The sequence below is a fragment of the Mobula birostris genome, chromosome 9 (genome assembly GCF_030028105.1).
Source record: "Mobula birostris isolate sMobBir1 chromosome 9, sMobBir1.hap1, whole genome shotgun sequence".
Taxonomy (NCBI): Eukaryota; Metazoa; Chordata; class Chondrichthyes; order Myliobatiformes; family Myliobatidae; genus Mobula; species Mobula birostris.
Window position 1 is genome coordinate 139,640,404 of NC_092378.1, and position 17,447 is coordinate 139,657,850.

Below are 17,447 nucleotides of genomic sequence, written 5' to 3' on the forward strand. Positions count from 1 at the left end.
GAGAGGAGGTGTTGGAGTTGTTAAAATACATTAGGACAGATAAGTCCCCGGGGCCTGACAGAATATTCCCCAGGCTGCTCCACGAGGCGAGGGAAGAGATTGCTGAGCCTCTGGAGAGGGTCTTTATGTCCTCGTTGTCCACGGGAATGGTACTGGAGGATTGTCCCCTTGTTCAAAAAAGGTAGTAGGGATAGTCCAGGTAATTATTGACCAGTGAGCCTTACGTCTGTGGTGGGAAAGCTGTTGGAAAAGAGATAGGATCTCTGGGCATTTAGAGAATCATGGTCTGATCAGGGACAGTCAGCATGGCTTTGTGAAGGGCAGATCGTGTCTAACAGGCCTGATAGAGTTCTTTGAGGAGGTGACCAGGCATATAGATGAGGGTAGTGCAGTGGATGTGATCTATATGGATTTTAGTAAGGCATTTGACAAGGTTCCACAGGGTAGGCTTATTCAGGAAGTTAGGAGGCATGGGATCCAGGGAAGTTTGGCAGGTGGATTCAGAATTGGCTTGCCTGCAGAAGGCAGAGGGTCGTGGTGGAGGGAGTACATTCAGATTGGAGGATTGTGACTAGTGGTGTCCCACAAGGATCGGTTCTGGGACCTCTACTTTTCGTGATTTTTATTAACGACCTGGATGTGGGGGTAGAAGTGGAGGTGGGTTGGCAAGTTTGCAGACGACACAAAGGTTGGTGGCGTTGTAGATAGTGTACAGGATTGTCAAAGATTGCAGAGAGACATTGATAGGATGCAGAAGTGGGCTGAGAAGTGGTAGATGGAGTTCAAACCGGAGAAGAGTGGGGTGGTACACTTTGGAAGGACAAACTCCAAGGCAGAGTACAAAGTAAATGGCAGGATACTTGGTAGTGTGGAAGAGCAGAGGGATCTGGGGGTATATGTCCACAGATCCCTGAAAGTTGCCTCACAGGTGGATAGGGTAGTTAAGAAAGCTTATGGGGTGTTAGCTTTCATAAGTCGAGGGATAGAGTTTAAGAGTCACGATGTAATGATGCAGCACTATAAAACTCTGGTTAGGCCACACTTGGAGTACTGTGTCCAGTTCTGGTCACCTCACTATAGGAAGGATGTGGAAGCATTGGAAAGGGTACAGAGAAGATTTACCAGGATGCTGCCTGGTTTAGAGAGTATGCATTATGATCAGAGATTGAGGGAGCTAAGGCTTTACTCTTTGGAGAGAAGGAGGATGAGAGGAGACATGATAGAGGTGTACAAGATAATAAGAGGAATAGATAGAGTGGATAGCCAGTGCCTCTTCCCCAGGGCACCACTGCTCAATACAAGAGGACATGGCTTTAAGGTAAGGGGTGGGAAGTTCAAGGGGGATATTAAAGGAAGGTTTTTTACTCAGAGAGTGGTTGGTGCGTGGAATGCACTACCTGAGTCAGTGGTGGAGGCAGATACACTTGTGAAGTTTAAGAGACTACTAGACAGGTATATGGAGGAATTTAAGGTGGGTCTTATATGGGAGGCAGGGTTTGAGTGTCAGCACTACAATATGGGCCGAAGGGCCTGTACTGTGCTGTACTATTCTATGTTCTATGTCTATGTAGACCTGCGGTTCTTAATATTCAGCAGGGTCTTGTGATCATTAAAAATATGTTCAAGGACAATAACACTTCTGGTTGGCCCCATAAAGCCTCTACGACCGAACACGCCACTATCTTACCATAAGTAACCATCACAGAATTGAAGTACCTTTACAGTACAGCAAGGCATTCACTACAAGGGGAAGATTTATGACTGGGACTAGTATATGCAGAAAATATTAAAACACTCAAGTTAGGTACCACTTATAGAGAAAGAAATGCTGGAACTGACTTACACAAAAACTTCAGATTCTGATGAAAGATCAGTGACCCAAGTCTTCAGCTCTTATTTGCCTCTCCAAAGATGCAGTCTAATCTGCTGAGCATTTATGTTTTAGAACTCCAAAATCAGCAATTTATGTACCAACATTTAAGTTCCTAAAATTCGATTCCTGAACCAACTTTATATTGTTTCAATTTTTGTACATACATTGAGCAGTAGGTATCAACAGATATCAGCTACCAATAGACAATAGGTGCAGGAGTAGGCCATTCGACCCTTCGAGCCAGCACCGCCATTCACTGTGATCATGGCTGATCATCCATAATCAGTATCCAGTTCCTGCCTTATCCCCATAACCTTTGATTCTGTTATCTTTAAGAGCTCTATCCATCTCTTTCTTGAAAGCATCCAGAGACTTGGCCTCCACTGCCTTCTGGGGCAGAGCATTCCATATATCCACCACTCTCTGGGTGAAAAAGTTTTTCCTCAACTCCGTTCTAAATGGCCTACCCTTTACTCTTAAACTGTGGCCTCTGGTTCTGGACTCACCCATCAGCAGGAACATGCTTCCTAACTCCAGCATGTCCAATCCCTTAATAATCTTATATGTTTCAATCAGATCCCCCCTCATCCTTCTAAGTTCCAGTGTATACAAGCCCAGTCACTCCAATCAGTTTTCTTCACTGTCTGCTGTACTTGCATGCTTGCTTTCAGTGACTGATGTACAAGAACACCTAGATCTCGTTGTATTTCCCTTTTTCCTAACTTGACTCCATTTAGATAATAATCTGCCTTCCTTTTCTTACCAAATGAGCAAAGTGTTTAGCTCAAGCTGAATTATACACAGTGATCACATGGGCACTGTTTTAAAGAGATCAAAGTGACAGTTCAACTTGCTATCTATAAAACTGGCTGCAATGGATTCTTGGCAATAATGGAGGACATACTGGCACTGTGGTTCCTTAAGGCTGTCATAGCTGGGGAGGTAGTGGGGATAAGCTCCCAGTAGCTATTAAGTACTCCCAATGGTGTGTGCCTCAAATAGCCTCTGCCAACCAAGTCCAGCTCCTGGCCTTCACATGTGGTTTAGCTACTAAGCCTGGTGAAAGCATTTCTATTGACAGAAGGGCAAAGGTGGGTTACTGCTGCCTTAAAACCAGTCGCTTCAAGCAGATGGGGCTCATCAACTGTGGTTGGCAACTGATCTAGAAGGAAATCTCTGATTTCAACCCTCTGCTGCCTTGTGGCTATGCCCACTCATGGGGAAGGCTTTGGGAATAAACCCAGAGGGAAAATCTGGAGCTGAAGTTCATAAGGCAGTCCAATGTTGAGTTCAACGGTGACTGGCAACTCCTATGGCGCCACTGAGTGCCAAACCATGCTGGTCTCTACTGGTCCTTTGGATTTGGCTGCATGGAGAAGGGGAAGTCTGCTGCATGGGAAACAGCTTGCTCTCAATATCGTACTGCCCTGACTTGTGTATCACATAGACATGTAGGACGCAATATCCATGGTCGACCCCAACCAAGGTCCTCACAGTGGCACTGTGTTTAAATGACGGGACAACATAAATTAATTGGAGTTAAGAGTTAAAAAATAAAATAACATCCAGGGGATTTAAATTTAAATAAGCTAGCCTCAATAATGGTGGCTACAAAATTATCAAAACTGTTGTAGAAGAAAATCTGGCTCACTGTCATTTCTGCAAGTACAGCCCATATTGAATTGTAAAATATTGTGCATAATATGATTTAAAGAGTAAGTGTTGGTCTTTCATCTGCTCGTTAAACAGCTTTAAAGGAACAGTGACCAAAAAATGATAGAAGTTTTTAATTTTGCAAATTATTAGTTCAATCTGAAACAGAGGCTTTAACTTTGAATGAACTATGGAGGCAGATAAGACAGAGTTAGCCAAGGTAGGTTAGGAAATGCATAGGTGTAACAGAAAAGACATAATGACTAACAAATTTGTAAACTATGTATTAATCTTTATATACATCTAAGGCAAAATAACTAACAGGATAAGTGATCTAGCTGGGGTTATCAAATAAAACAAAAAAGACAAAGAATGCTCATATTTTAATAAACACCATTCATCTAATGCTTTTATTTTGTTTCTGACAATGAAGGTTGGTCGCACACTCATCATATCCACAAATAACATATCTGAACAAGTGTTTATTGGAAAATAAAAGCTATAAAATTAAATTAAAGCTACTTACACAAGAAAACCCCTCTCATAAAATCCTTATTTTCTCCTTAAGTTAAATCTACCTCCTTCAGATAATTCATGATCATTAGATAATTCATGTTCAGCATTATGATTATGGGATTAAAACTGGAATTGAGGCAGTATTTTCAAAATATCCTAATGTCAATCCACTTAAAGGATACTGCAGCAAGTAGACGAAGCAAAACAGAATTATTCAACAGCCAAAAGAAAACCCACATTCCAGAGAGTACAGCCAAGTATTGTCTTTGGCTTTCATAAAAATTAACTTGTTAACAATTACTACACTGGAGAGAGTGTTTTAAATAGAAATCCAGGAACAAATACAGTTTCAAGTCCTTTTGATTAGCTTTCAACACAACAGATGATACAAAGGAAGCTTCAGTGAACCATTAATTTGGCAGGAAGACATATGGCAGAGATCAAAAGCATGCACTCAACTGGTTAAATATGATATTGATACAAAGTAAATTGTACAGACGACCCATGTTATGGCCATTTGGGTAACGGAAATTTAACTTTACAGAATTCACTGCCTAAAAGTATCTTTAGGGTTCGTTTACTGACCCTACACCACCCTCCCCCATTCCTTCTTGATTGTTACATGATACAATGGTGAATCAACAATGTTAAGTAATCTCTAATGAATGTTCTATAAAAGCCCCATACATAAAATGAATTCTTTCAGCTGGGAGGTGCTGCATGCAATATAGGTCAAAGCTTAGTTACTTGCTCTTTTCAAGTAGGCTACTGCAATCTCAGATTACTCAGATTCAAAGACATCCTTGACTTCCTCTTGAGAGAACTATAGATTTATCACTCATGCACTAAAATGCTTTCCACATTTCAGCTTTGACTTTATCCTTCCCAAATACAGTGACCATTAGCTCTACCAGTATGGATAAGATGATAGCATTTCCATGCCGACTTATTCTTTTTCATTCCATGACTGGGATATTTGCTCACTTTTAATTGTCCTTTTCACTGGGTACATGCTGAATTTACATTACTGCTCCACATAATGTTACCAACCTACATTTTTTTTACATTTAGAGATATAGCATAGTGACAAGCACTTCCAACCCAATGAGCCTGCACAACCCATGTGACCAATTAACTCACCAACCCATACATCTTTGGAATGTAGGAGGAAACCGGAATACCCGGAAGAAACCCAAGTGGTCACAGGGAGAACATACAAACTCCTTACAGACAGTAGCAGGAACTGGACACCCTTCCACTAAGGCAGCTAGAATATACACAATATTTAAAATGTACCTATGAATGGTTTACAAACTAGCACATTTACTTTTCAGGTAAATATTGATCTTTGTCAAATCAAAATTTAAATACTTTTCATAGCACCACGACCCAGTTCTAAGCCGCTGCAATAACTTGGTTATATTTCTACTGGTCCAAATGCTACTAATGCAACTTCTGCAATCACCTCTGTATTCACTTGACGTTTTGTTAAACCTAGTGCTGCTCTGCTAGATGCTGTGACCAGATTTTTACAAAATTCTAAAAAAAAATCTTTCCAAACTGTCCGAACCACGCCTCCCCATCTATAATGGCATTAATGATTTCATGTGAATTCTGTAAAGAATTTTTATCTTAAAAAGAAAAGCAATGGATTCAGTTTCAAAAAGCTTCTTTCATATAAAACATTTCAGGACATCCAGAAACAAACAATGAGAAAATGGAAAATCCCAGAAGATGCCAATTTTCATGGCAAAAACACGCACCAAAAATTAATATGGTTATCTCAGTTTCCAGGATTGTACTTGTTTGGACTTGTGGTTAAAAAAAATTTAAATATTGATAAAGCAATTCTCCCCAACTATTTTTTCCAATCTACCTTTCAATAAAAGCCTCCAGAAGATGCATTGAAACAATAAACAAACCTTGATGCTTACAACCCCATAAAGTTTATTTTTTTTTATTTACAGCATTACAGAACAAGAATAGCTTTTCTCATGTAACGACATATCGTGTCAGTTGCAATGCAATATATTCTTTGCACGTTTTGCAAGTTCTCAGGAAAGCCCAAATTGAAGCTCATGAGTCCATTTAAAAAAACAACACCTGGCAGGAAGTTGCAATGAATTCTCTGCTAAGGTGTAATACCACGTGTTATGAATGCAAGAAAGTGTGTATTTCAGTAAAACAGACAAATCCCAGTGCCCAAATAGATAAAATAGCCAAAATCGTCTCTCTGCAGCAGTGAAGAAACTCTTTGATTAAAGCAGAGATCAGAAGTAGGCTGAAAACAGTGAATGTGACCTTGGCTTATAAGGGCAAAACAGTCAAGGCATACCAGATGGCACTTTATGTTGTAGGAAGACATAGACCACAGCTAAGGACAAAGAATGTTACTGAAGTTTTTAAGAAGCAAGGCTTTATAGAAAATTATTAGTAAAATGTGATTGCTCTGTTGTTAGTCAAATCAATGTACGTAGTTAAAAAGATCACTCAGGAAAGAATTACAGAATGATCATTGACCTTTAACGTTAATTATTTTTCTCGCTCCACTGGTGCTCTAACCCGCTGAGTATTTTTTACCATTTTCAGTTTTATTCCAAAAGTTTGCAATCTTCACTAGTTCTACATTACCAACACTTTATCCTGAGCTAATGCAACTTTCTCTAGATTCTCCATGGGGAAACAAGCCCTCAGCACATACTTATCACTCTCAGACATTTCAAAATCACACGTATTGAACTCAGTTCTCTCCAGAGGGCAAGCCAACTATTGTTTTTGCTCTACAGCGCAAAAGCAGCAATGAGTTGGATTTTACATTCATCATCACTGAAGTGGAAAGAGAGAGCAGCTTCAAATTCTTGGGTGTCAGTATCTTTGAGTATCTATTCTGGGCCCAACATATTGATGCAATTACAAAGAAGGCACAACAAGCAGCTATACTTTATTAGGACTTTAAGGATAATTGGTATGTCACCAAAGACCTCGCAAATTTGTACAGGAGTACAGCAGAGAGCATTCTAACTGGTTGCATCACTGTCTGGTATGAAGCAGGCACTGCCCAGGATCAGAAAAAGCTGCAGAAATTTGTAAACTCAGCCAGCACCATCATGGGCACTAGCCTCCTCAGCATCCAGGACACCTTCAAAAGGCAGCATCCGTCATTAAGGACCTCCATCACCAAAGGACATGCCTTCTTCTCACTGGCACCATCAAGCAAGTGGTACAAGAACGTGAAGACACACACTCAACCTCTTAGGAACAGCTTCTTCCCCTCTGCTATGAAATTTCAGAATGGACAATGAACTCATGAACACCTCAGTACGTTTTCCTCTTTTTGCACTAGTTAATTTATTTTTTAAAAAATATATACTTAGTTATATTAAGTTTGCTGACAGGTCACTGCATCACAGGATATGGCGAGAAGGCAGGTGTATGGGATCAGCCATGATAGAATGGCGAGCAGGCTCAATGGCCTAATTCTGCTCCTATTTAGTTTAAAATTATGTACTGCAATAGACTGCTGTCACAAAACAACAAATTTCACGACATATGCCAATGATATTAAACCTGATTCTAATTCTGATGATGTCAAAGGAACTTCCCACAGAAATAATGTATGTGGCCTGGATCTTCCCTTTTCCAATCTCTTGGACAGAAGTTTTAAAAAAAAACCTGCTAATTCCTTTTGATACCATTAATTTGACCGAAGAACACATGGGCAAAAATTTAGAAGCCAGTGTCAGTATTCAAATGTTACAGAGAAAGAATAGAGAAACTAATTTTAAGAAAGTGAAATAACAAACAAACTTGAATTTATAAGCCACACCAAATCAACATTTTCTTTTATACAATTTGCAAAGCAATTATTAATGCACCAAACATAAACTCATCTAAAGCAAAGTGTTAAAATTCTATTTACAATCTATTCATGAAGTTCTGAATTTTAGAAACATAGGATGCAAAACTGGGCTGAGAAGTGACAGATGGAGTTCAACCCAGATAAGTGTGAGTGGTTCATTTTGAAACACAGAAAACCTACAGCACAATACACGCCCTCCGGCCCACAAAGCTGTGCCAAACATGTACTTAGCTTAGAAATTACCTAGGGTTACCCATAGCCATCTATTTTTCTGAGCTCCAGGTACCTGTCCAGGAGTCTCTTAAAAGACCCTATTGTACCTGCCCCCACCACCATCGCTGGTGGCCCATTCCACGCACTCATCACTTTCTGTGTGTAAAAAAAAACCTACCCCTGACATCTCCTCTGTACCTACTTTCAAGCACCTTAAAACTGTGCCCTCTTGTGCTAGCCATTTCAGCCCTGGGAAAAAAGCCTCTGACTATCCACACAATCAATACCTCTCATCATCTTATACACCTCTATCAGGTCACCTCTCATCCTCCGTCACTCCAAGGAGAAAAGGCCGAGTTCACTCAACCTATTCTCATAAGACCTCCTCCCCAATCCAGGCAACATCCTTGCAAATCTCCTCTGCACCCTCTCTATAGTTTCTACATCCTTCCTGTAGTGAGGTGACCAGAACTGAACACAGTACTCCAAGTGAGGTCTGACCAGGGTCCTACATAGCTACAACATTACCTCTTGGCTCCTAAACTCAATCTCACCAGCGATAATGACCAATGCACAGTATGCTTTCTTAACCACAGAGTCAACCTGCATAGTTGCTTTAAGTGTCCTATGGACTTGGACCCCAAGATCCCTCTGATCCTCCACACTGCCAACAGTCTTACCATTAATGCTATATTCTGCCAACATATTTGACCTACCAAAATGAACCACTCACACTTATCTGGGTTGAACTCCATCTGTCACTTCTCAGCCCAGTTTTGCATCCTATCGATGTCCCGCTGTAACCTCTGACAGCCTCCACAATAGCCACAACACCCCTAAACTTTGTGTCATCAGCAAATTTACCAACCTATCCCTCCACTTCCTCATCCAGATCATTTATAAAAATCACAGAGTAGGGGTCCCAGAACAGATCCCTGAGGCACACCACTGGTCACCGACCTCCATACAGAATATGACCCATCTTCAACCACTCTTTGCCTTCTGTGAGCAAGCCAGTTCTGAATCCACAAAGCAATGTCCCTTTTGGATCCCATGCCTCCTTACTTTCTCAACAGGTTATTGATTCCCCGATTACATTAAAAGTTCAAAGTAAGATTTATTATCAGAGTACATGCACGTCACCACATACAACCCTAAGATTTCTTTTCTATGGGCGTACTTCGCAAATCTATAGAACAGTAACTGTAAACAAAATCTGTAAACTAAACCAACAGTTCAAATGTAGATAATAAATAGCAATAAATAACAAGCATGAAATATCAAGATTTAAAAAAAGTCCTTAAATGGGTGTAGTTATCCCCTTTTATTCAAGAGCCTGATGGTTGAGGGGTAGTAATTCTTTCTGAACCTGGTGGTAATGAGTCCTGAGGCACCTGTACCTTCTAACTGATGGTAGCAGTGAAAGAAGAGCATGGCCTGGGTGGTGAGATTCTTTGTAATGGATGTTGCTTTTTTACAGCAACATTTCACATAGATGTGCTCAAAGGTTCCCAAGGTTTTACCTGTGATGTACTGGGCCAAATCCACTACCTTTTTGCAGTATTTTCTGCTCAGAGGCATTGGTATTCCCATACCAGGCCGTAACACAGCCAGACAGCACACTTTTTACCACACATCTACAGAAGTTTGCCAAGATTTTTAATAACACGCCGCATCTCCACAGATTCCTGAGGAAATACAGGCACTGTAGTGTTTTCTTCGCAATTATATTTATATGATGGGTCCAGGACAGGTCCCCTGAGATAATGACAACCAGGAAGTTAAAGTTACTGACCCTCTCCACCTCTGATCCTCCAATGATTGCCGGCTCATGGAGCTCTAGTTTCCCTCTCCTGAAGTCTATAATCAGTTCCTTGGTCTTATCGACATTGAGTGAGAGGTTGTTGTAATTACACCACTCAAGACAAATTTTTCAATTCCCTCCTGTATGCTGATTCATCATCACCTTTGATTCAGCCCACAACAGAGGTGTCGTCAGCAAACTTGAATATGGTATTGGAGCTGCACTTAACCACACAGTCATAGGTGTAAAGCGAGTAGAGCAGGGGACTAAGCACACATCCCTGCGGTGCTCCTGTGCTGATGGAGATTGTAGAGGAGATGCTTTTGCCAATTCAAACCAACTGGGATCTACAAGTGAGGAAATCCAGGATCCAATTGTACAAGGGGGTATTGTGTCCCAGGTCCTTAGTTTACGGATTAGTTTTGAGAAGATTATGGTGTCAAATGCCGAGCTGTGTCGATGAAGAGCATCATGATGAATGCAACTTCGTGCCCAGATGCTCCACAGTTGTGTGAAGAGCCAACGAGATAGCATCTTCTGTAAACCTGCTGCTTCGGTAGGCGAATTGGAGGTCATCCAAGTCACCACTCAGAAAGGAGTTGATATGCTTCAACACTCATTATCAAGAAGCGGAAGGAATCACCAACATCAGCTTGAAATTCCCTTACTCAACCAGTATTAAGACTATGGTGACAGTACAACTGGAATATTGTGTGCAATGATATGTTTAAGCTAGAGGGGTGCAGAAAAGATTCACAAGGATGTTACTGGCAGGACTTACGTTATAAAAAGAGACTGAATAGGCTGCCACCATCTGGCAGCCAACAGGTTACCTAACAGAGATTTATAAAATCATGAGGGGCAAAAATAAGGTGGATAGTCACAGTCTTTTTCTCCTAGGGTGGAGGAGTATAAAACTCCAAGGGCATAGGTATACGGTGAGAGGGGAACAATTTAAAGGGGACCTGAGGGGCAAGTTCCCCCAACACCCACCCCCCCACCCCTATACACAAAGAGTAGGTGTGTGGAATGTGCTTTGAGGAAGTGTTAGAGGTCGATAAAATTATGATGTTTAAACTACATTTAGATACTGCAAGCACATAGATAGGAAAGGTTTAGAGGGTATGTGCGAAATTCAAGAAACAGGGCTAGTTTTGGAAGGCACCTTGCTCATCATGGACAAATTGGGCTGAAGAGGTGTTTCTCTGACGAATTAAGTATGTACCAACTCCAAAAGATGACATAATTTACTTTAGTAACAGAGCAACAGTTGAACTATAGTTAAATTGAACACTATTTAACTACCAAATCTGGTACTTCAATCAGCCACTTCATTGTTATTTGGCAAAAGGCAAATCTACGAGTCCTGTACAAAATCTTCAACTTCCTGAAAGGAAACCACTGTTTCCTAATAGGAGAGGTTCAATTCCTTTGGGCATTCCAATTGCTTTCTTCTGACACATCTCACTTTCTATGGCTTGTGGAAAATCCCTACTTCTTCCTTGTCATTGCCTTTACCATCTCGTTGACAGCCAACAGTGACTCACCTCAAAAAACGTGTGCTTAGCCCACTGCTCTACTCTATACCCACGATTGTGTGGCTAAGCACAGCTCAAATAGCATCTACAAGTTCGCTTACGACACAATTATTGTTGGCAGAGTTTCAGATGGCAATGAGGAGGCATACAGGAGCGGGATAGATCAACAGGTTCAGTGAAATCGCAGCAACAACCATACACTCAACATCAGTCAGATCAAGTAATTGACTGTCGACTTCAGAAAGGGGAAAGCGAGGGAACACACACCAGTCCTCAATGAAGGATCAGAAATGGAAAAGGTGAGCATTTACAAGTTCCTAGGTGTCAACATCTCTGAGGATCTATCCTGAGCCAACATATTGATGCAATACAAAGGTGGCATGATAGCAGCTATACTTCATTAGGAGTTTAAGGAGAATTGGTATGTCACCAAAGACACTTGCAAATTTCTACAGATGTACTGCGGAGAGTATTCTAACTGGTTATATCACTGTCTGGTATGAAGGGGTCACTGCACAGGATCAGCAAAACTACAGAAAGTTGTAAACTCTGCCTCTCCAGGACACCTTCAAACATTGATGTCTCAAAAAGGAGTATGCATCGTTAAAGACCTCCATCACTCAAGATGTGCCCCCTTCTCACTGCTACCATCAAGGGGGTGATACAGGACCCTGAAGTCACACACTCCAACATTTCAGAAATAGCTTCTTTCTCTCTGCCATCAGATTTCTGAATCTACAATGAACTCTTCAATATTTTCCCCCCTCTTTTTGCACCACTTATTTTTTTAAATACAATGTAATTTATAGTTTTTATTATGTATTGTAGTGCACTACTGCCACAAAACAACAAATTTGATGACATATGCCACTGATATTAAACCTGATACAAATGTCAACTAGTCCACATGAGCACAATATTGATTGCTATACTACATACAAGTTACTGGATGTTATACCTTCATACAAAATAAACCTGGCTGGGTTTCTCGCTTTGGGGAGTTAAATTATTTCATTCAAGCCTGCTGAGAATACAAGCTTGCAAACACAGTTCACAAAGAAGATTAGTCAAAGAACAAAACAGTGACACAAGGTAAGCCCCCAAAAGCACCACAGTCATTTCTGGCTTGTGAAGGACTACAAGCATTCCGATATGTATATATTACAACATATTTCATATTGGAGAAGTGAGAGAAAACACTTCAGGGTGGTTTAGAAATGTAAAGTCTCAACTAATTCAAAAGCAGGGGTTCCCAACCCTGGGTCCACGGACTTCTCAGTTAATGGTCAGGGTCCATGGCATTAAAAAAAGGTTGGGAATCCCTGTTCTAAAGCGTCTTTGTTCTTCTGAAAAGGGTTTTGCTGTGATGGATTAGATACAGGAAGAATGCTTGTACCTATGGGAATAAAAAACAGAAACTTGTGATACAAGACAGTTGCCAAGAGATCAAACAATATACTAGAGACTACATGGAACTCCCTCCCAGATGTAGGCAACTTACACAAGTGTATTGAAGAGCAGCATACATAATGGAATGAAAAAAGGAATGGGTGCTTACTCTTTAAGACCCAAACAAGAAGAATGCAGCACAAATCCAGGCATGGTCTTGTTCAGCCAGACAACTAGCTTCTGTGCTGCACCTTACACACAAGTCTTTTCTTGGGCTTACTTCCTACATTTATGTTAAGATAGCTACAGTTAAATTTATATTTAACACAAATTTCAATGAAACCTTTGCCTCTCTGGCTAAATTATTAAAGGATTGTTTCTGCCTTGCTCAGTGCTGTATTTATCACTTCATGTTTCTTTCACTGTCCAGTCCTACAAATTAAAGATACAGAACTTGGTTCATCTATTCAGGCCAAATACAAAGCAGATTAATTAACATTCAACACTGAAGTAGCAAGTGAAAACACTCAGCTACATTACGCACTAGCTAAGTTTTTATCACTGAAATACCGAAATCTTAATGAGTACCTTAGCAGCACTTAATTGTAGTTAATTAGTAGCACCAGATTAAAAAAAATAATATTCAATAACCTCTAATATCCAACTGCAATACTTACCATGAAAGACACATTAACTAGAAGGACATAAAGACAAATAATTCTGCAGATGCTGGAAATCCAGAGGAACACACACAAAATGCTGGAGGAACTCAGCAGGTCAGGTCCTGATGAAAGGTCTCGGCTCAAAACATCAATTCGTTTCCAAAGATGCTGCCTGACTTGCAAACGTCAAACTGTTTATTCATTTCCATAGATGCTTGCTGAGTTCCTCCAACATTTTGTATGTTTAACCAGAGAAATCTTTCTAGATCAAGAACAAAGCTAATCCTAACATAGATACCCTGTCAGTTAATATCCAGCAACACAAACACACCAGAATATGTAGAGCGCTAAACCACATATTAGTGCTGGTGAAAGCCCTTGAATAATAGACAATGGTGATGAGTATGTCTGTAAAGGGAATGATTAAAACTCCTTTTATGCCTTTATTTTAAATCAGACTGTTTTCTGATGTGTATAATCTTAAATCAGTTTTCTATAACCAAGTCCAATGCTGTTAATTACAGATTCTATGGTAAAAAGTGACAAAAATTGGGTTAACATAATTAAAAGACCATCATTAAGGCAACTAAATACCTGTTCAAAGAGACTATGAGTATCTGTTTGGGACATTGGCCAAAGTTATCAAGAGGTGAAACCCAGGGTTTTCATTTTTTTTTAATTTAAATCAAATTTATCTAAAACTAAAACCAAGTCTTCAGTAACCATGTGCCTACAGAATACAAGAGGAAAACTGCTTAACTTCTGGAATTTAAATTCATCTTTTCATGGAGTGGAGGGGGTGGGGGAGGGAGGTCATTATCCGAGCTATTAAATCTAGCATGTCATGCAGAAAATGCAGAACAATTACTGTATTTTAGCTTGCAATGCATGTCACTAATAGACATCCATCCATATTGCATTCAGATCAATTAGTAATCAATCAATTAATTCAGAAAATGAACTGCTCTACTGGAACATTACAAGCTTATGAACAAACAAGAAAAGGAAAATCACTATTTTATAAATCCAGTTTTCTCCTGGTAATAGATTAATGTCTTGATGCTTGCTTGATCGCCCTCTTGTGGTCTGTAGGGAAATAGTTTAATTGAAGTGCGCTGCCTCCGATGCATGCATGAAAGTGCAAAACTGGAACAGTTAAGTTTTACAATTTTGCAAGATGACAAACATCTATTCAGCAATATGTCAGAGGCAAAGGGAAACTCACCATGAGAAATTACTTTTAACAGAAAGCAAATAGATATCCAACTTTATGTATTAGGCTTAATTTGCACTAGAAGTACAAGATAAGAATCCAGACACTCAATCTTCCAAGGTTCAAACCTTGCACTAATGTGATACAAATCCATACTTGGGTGGCAGGGTGGAGATACATCTCTACCAAAGAAGTGGTAAGGTGTTCCTTCCCTCTGTTAGCCTACAGGTCACCTTGGGCAAGGTGTAGCACCTGCTTAGCCCCCGCTCCCCCCCCCCCCCACAATCAAGGTCACAAGAAGCTACGTCAGCAGGTGGCGGATGATCATATGAGCATTGGTATATATCACAAGTCCTGGTTATGCGATCACTGATGCCAGGCAGGCAATCTCTGAAGAGCATTGATAAAGACACTGCCCAGAAGGCAGCAATGGCAAACTACTTCTGTAGACTGCTCTTTGCCAAGAACAACCATGGTTATGAGGCCAGGATTACCTACATCATATCACAGGGCACATATCGAACAAATGAACTTGCGAGAACCTGAAGGGAAACTGTTTCAAATTGCTGAATAATAGCAAGTAATTTCAGAAATACTGATGCTTAGTATATACAAAATTGTACTCTAATTAAAATGTATAGGTTCTATAAAGTTTCCATAGACTAAGGTAGTAAATGTAATCCTGTTATTTAACAAAGGGGGAAGAGAGCAAGGAGGAACTCTCTGCAGACTAGTTAGCCCATTATCAATAGTAGGGAAAATGCCAGAACTTACCCTTGGAAAAAACAAAATTCGGCAAGTGAACGTGGATTTACAAAAGGGAAATCAAACCTGTTAGAATACCTTGTAGTTGAGTAGACAAAGATGCATGCGAACTTCCAGAAGGGTTTTTAAAATCGGTGCAACACAAGTTTACAAAACTAGAGCGCATGCTATTGCAAATAAAGGTACTTCAGTGGACTTAGGATTGGTTAAAGGATAGAAGACAATAGGAATAAATGAGCCACATTGTGGATTACAAAGCTGCGGATACCAGACTGCTAAAGTGATTAGTGCAGGAAAGCTATTTATATTAATGACTTGCTAGTGACACAGAACTTGGGGCCTTGGGGTCTGAGTCCATAAGACACTCAAAGCAGCTTCGCAGGTTGACTCTGTGGTTAAGAAGGCATACGATGTATTGGCCTTCATCAATTGTGGAACTGAATTTAGAAGCCGAGAGGTAATGTTGCAGCTATATAGGACCCTGGTGAGACCCCACTTGGAGTACTGTGCTCAGTTCTGGTCGCCTCACTACAGGAAGGATGTGGAAACCATAGAAAGGGTGCAGAGGAGATTTGCAAGGATGTTGCCTGGATTGGGAAGTGTGCCTTATAGGTTGAGTGAACTTGGCCTTTTCTCCTTAGAGAGACGGAGGATGAGAGGTGACCTGATAGAGGTGTATAAGATGATGAGAGGCATTGATCGTGTGGATAGTCAGAGGCCTTTTCCCAGGGCTGAAATGGATGCCACAAGAGGGCACAGGTTTAAGGTACTTGGCAGTAGGTACAGAGGAGATGTCGGGGTAAGTTTGTTTTTTTAAAAATTACGCAGAGAGTGGTGAGTGCGTGGAATGGGCTGCCGGCAACGGTAGTGGAGGCGGATACGATAGGGTCTTTTAAGAGACTTTTGGATAGGCACATGGAACTTAGAAAAATAATAGGGTTATGAGTAACCCTAGCAATTTCTAAGGTAGGGACATGTTCGGCACAACTATGTGGGCCAAAGGGCTTGGATTGTGCTGTAGGTTTTCTATGTTTCTAACTAAGTGGCAGTGTGGGCAGCTAGGCGGATATAGGAAGGTATGAAAAGCTTGTCAAATGGCCAAATAAATAGCAAGGTCATAGAGGATGCAAAATAAATGTGGAAAAATGTCAGGTCATCCACTTTGGTAGAGAAGTGGAAAAGCAGAATACATTTTAAATGGTGAGAAATTATAACATGCTGGTGTTCAGAGACCTGGATTTCCACAAATCATAGAACAAGTGATTACAAATGGGTAATGGCGTGTTGATCTTTACTGCAAGTGGAACTGAGTGCAAGAATAAAGACATCTTACTGCGACTATACAAGGTCATAGTGATACTACACATAGGATACAGTACATAGATCTTGTTCCCTATTTATGGGAAGATAAACTTATGATAGTGGGAATGTAAAGATTTCTGCTTTGAGAGATTAAACTGCTCCTAGATTTTAAGAGGTGATCTTATAGAAACGTACAAAATTCTAACAATACACGCTGGGATGCTGCTTGTGCTGACTGACATGTCTGGAACAGGATGTCACAGACTCACAAGACCCTATGTCTAAATGATCTTATTAAGGCCATCAAAGATTATGGAGAGAAGGCAAGAGAATGGGTTTGAGGGAGATAATACATCAGCCATTATGGAATGGTGGAGCAGACTCAATGGACCGGATGAGCTAATCCTGCTCATATGTCTTGTAGTTGGCATTCTGGACTAAGGTGAGATGGCCGTTCCTCACCCAATGTGAACTGATTGTAATGTAAAAGTTAGCAGTCAGCTGAGTTTTTCTACATAAAAGTGGCCGTGTCTCTGTCCTAAATCACAAATGAAAGGCAATGTACAAAGTCATTCCATAAAAACAAACACAAACACAAATTACTTTATAAAACCATTTTAAAGCTAAAACATCCCCAATGGAAATACTCATTATTTTAAT

General features: G+C 40.4%; 1 protein-coding gene across 1 annotated transcript in view; it reads right to left on the bottom strand.

Annotated features, from left to right (window-relative positions):
- Positions 1–17,447, bottom strand: part of txndc11 (thioredoxin domain containing 11) — an 85,930-nt gene that overhangs the window by 45,479 nt on the left and 23,004 nt on the right. The gene's annotated exons all lie outside the window — the stretch shown is intronic.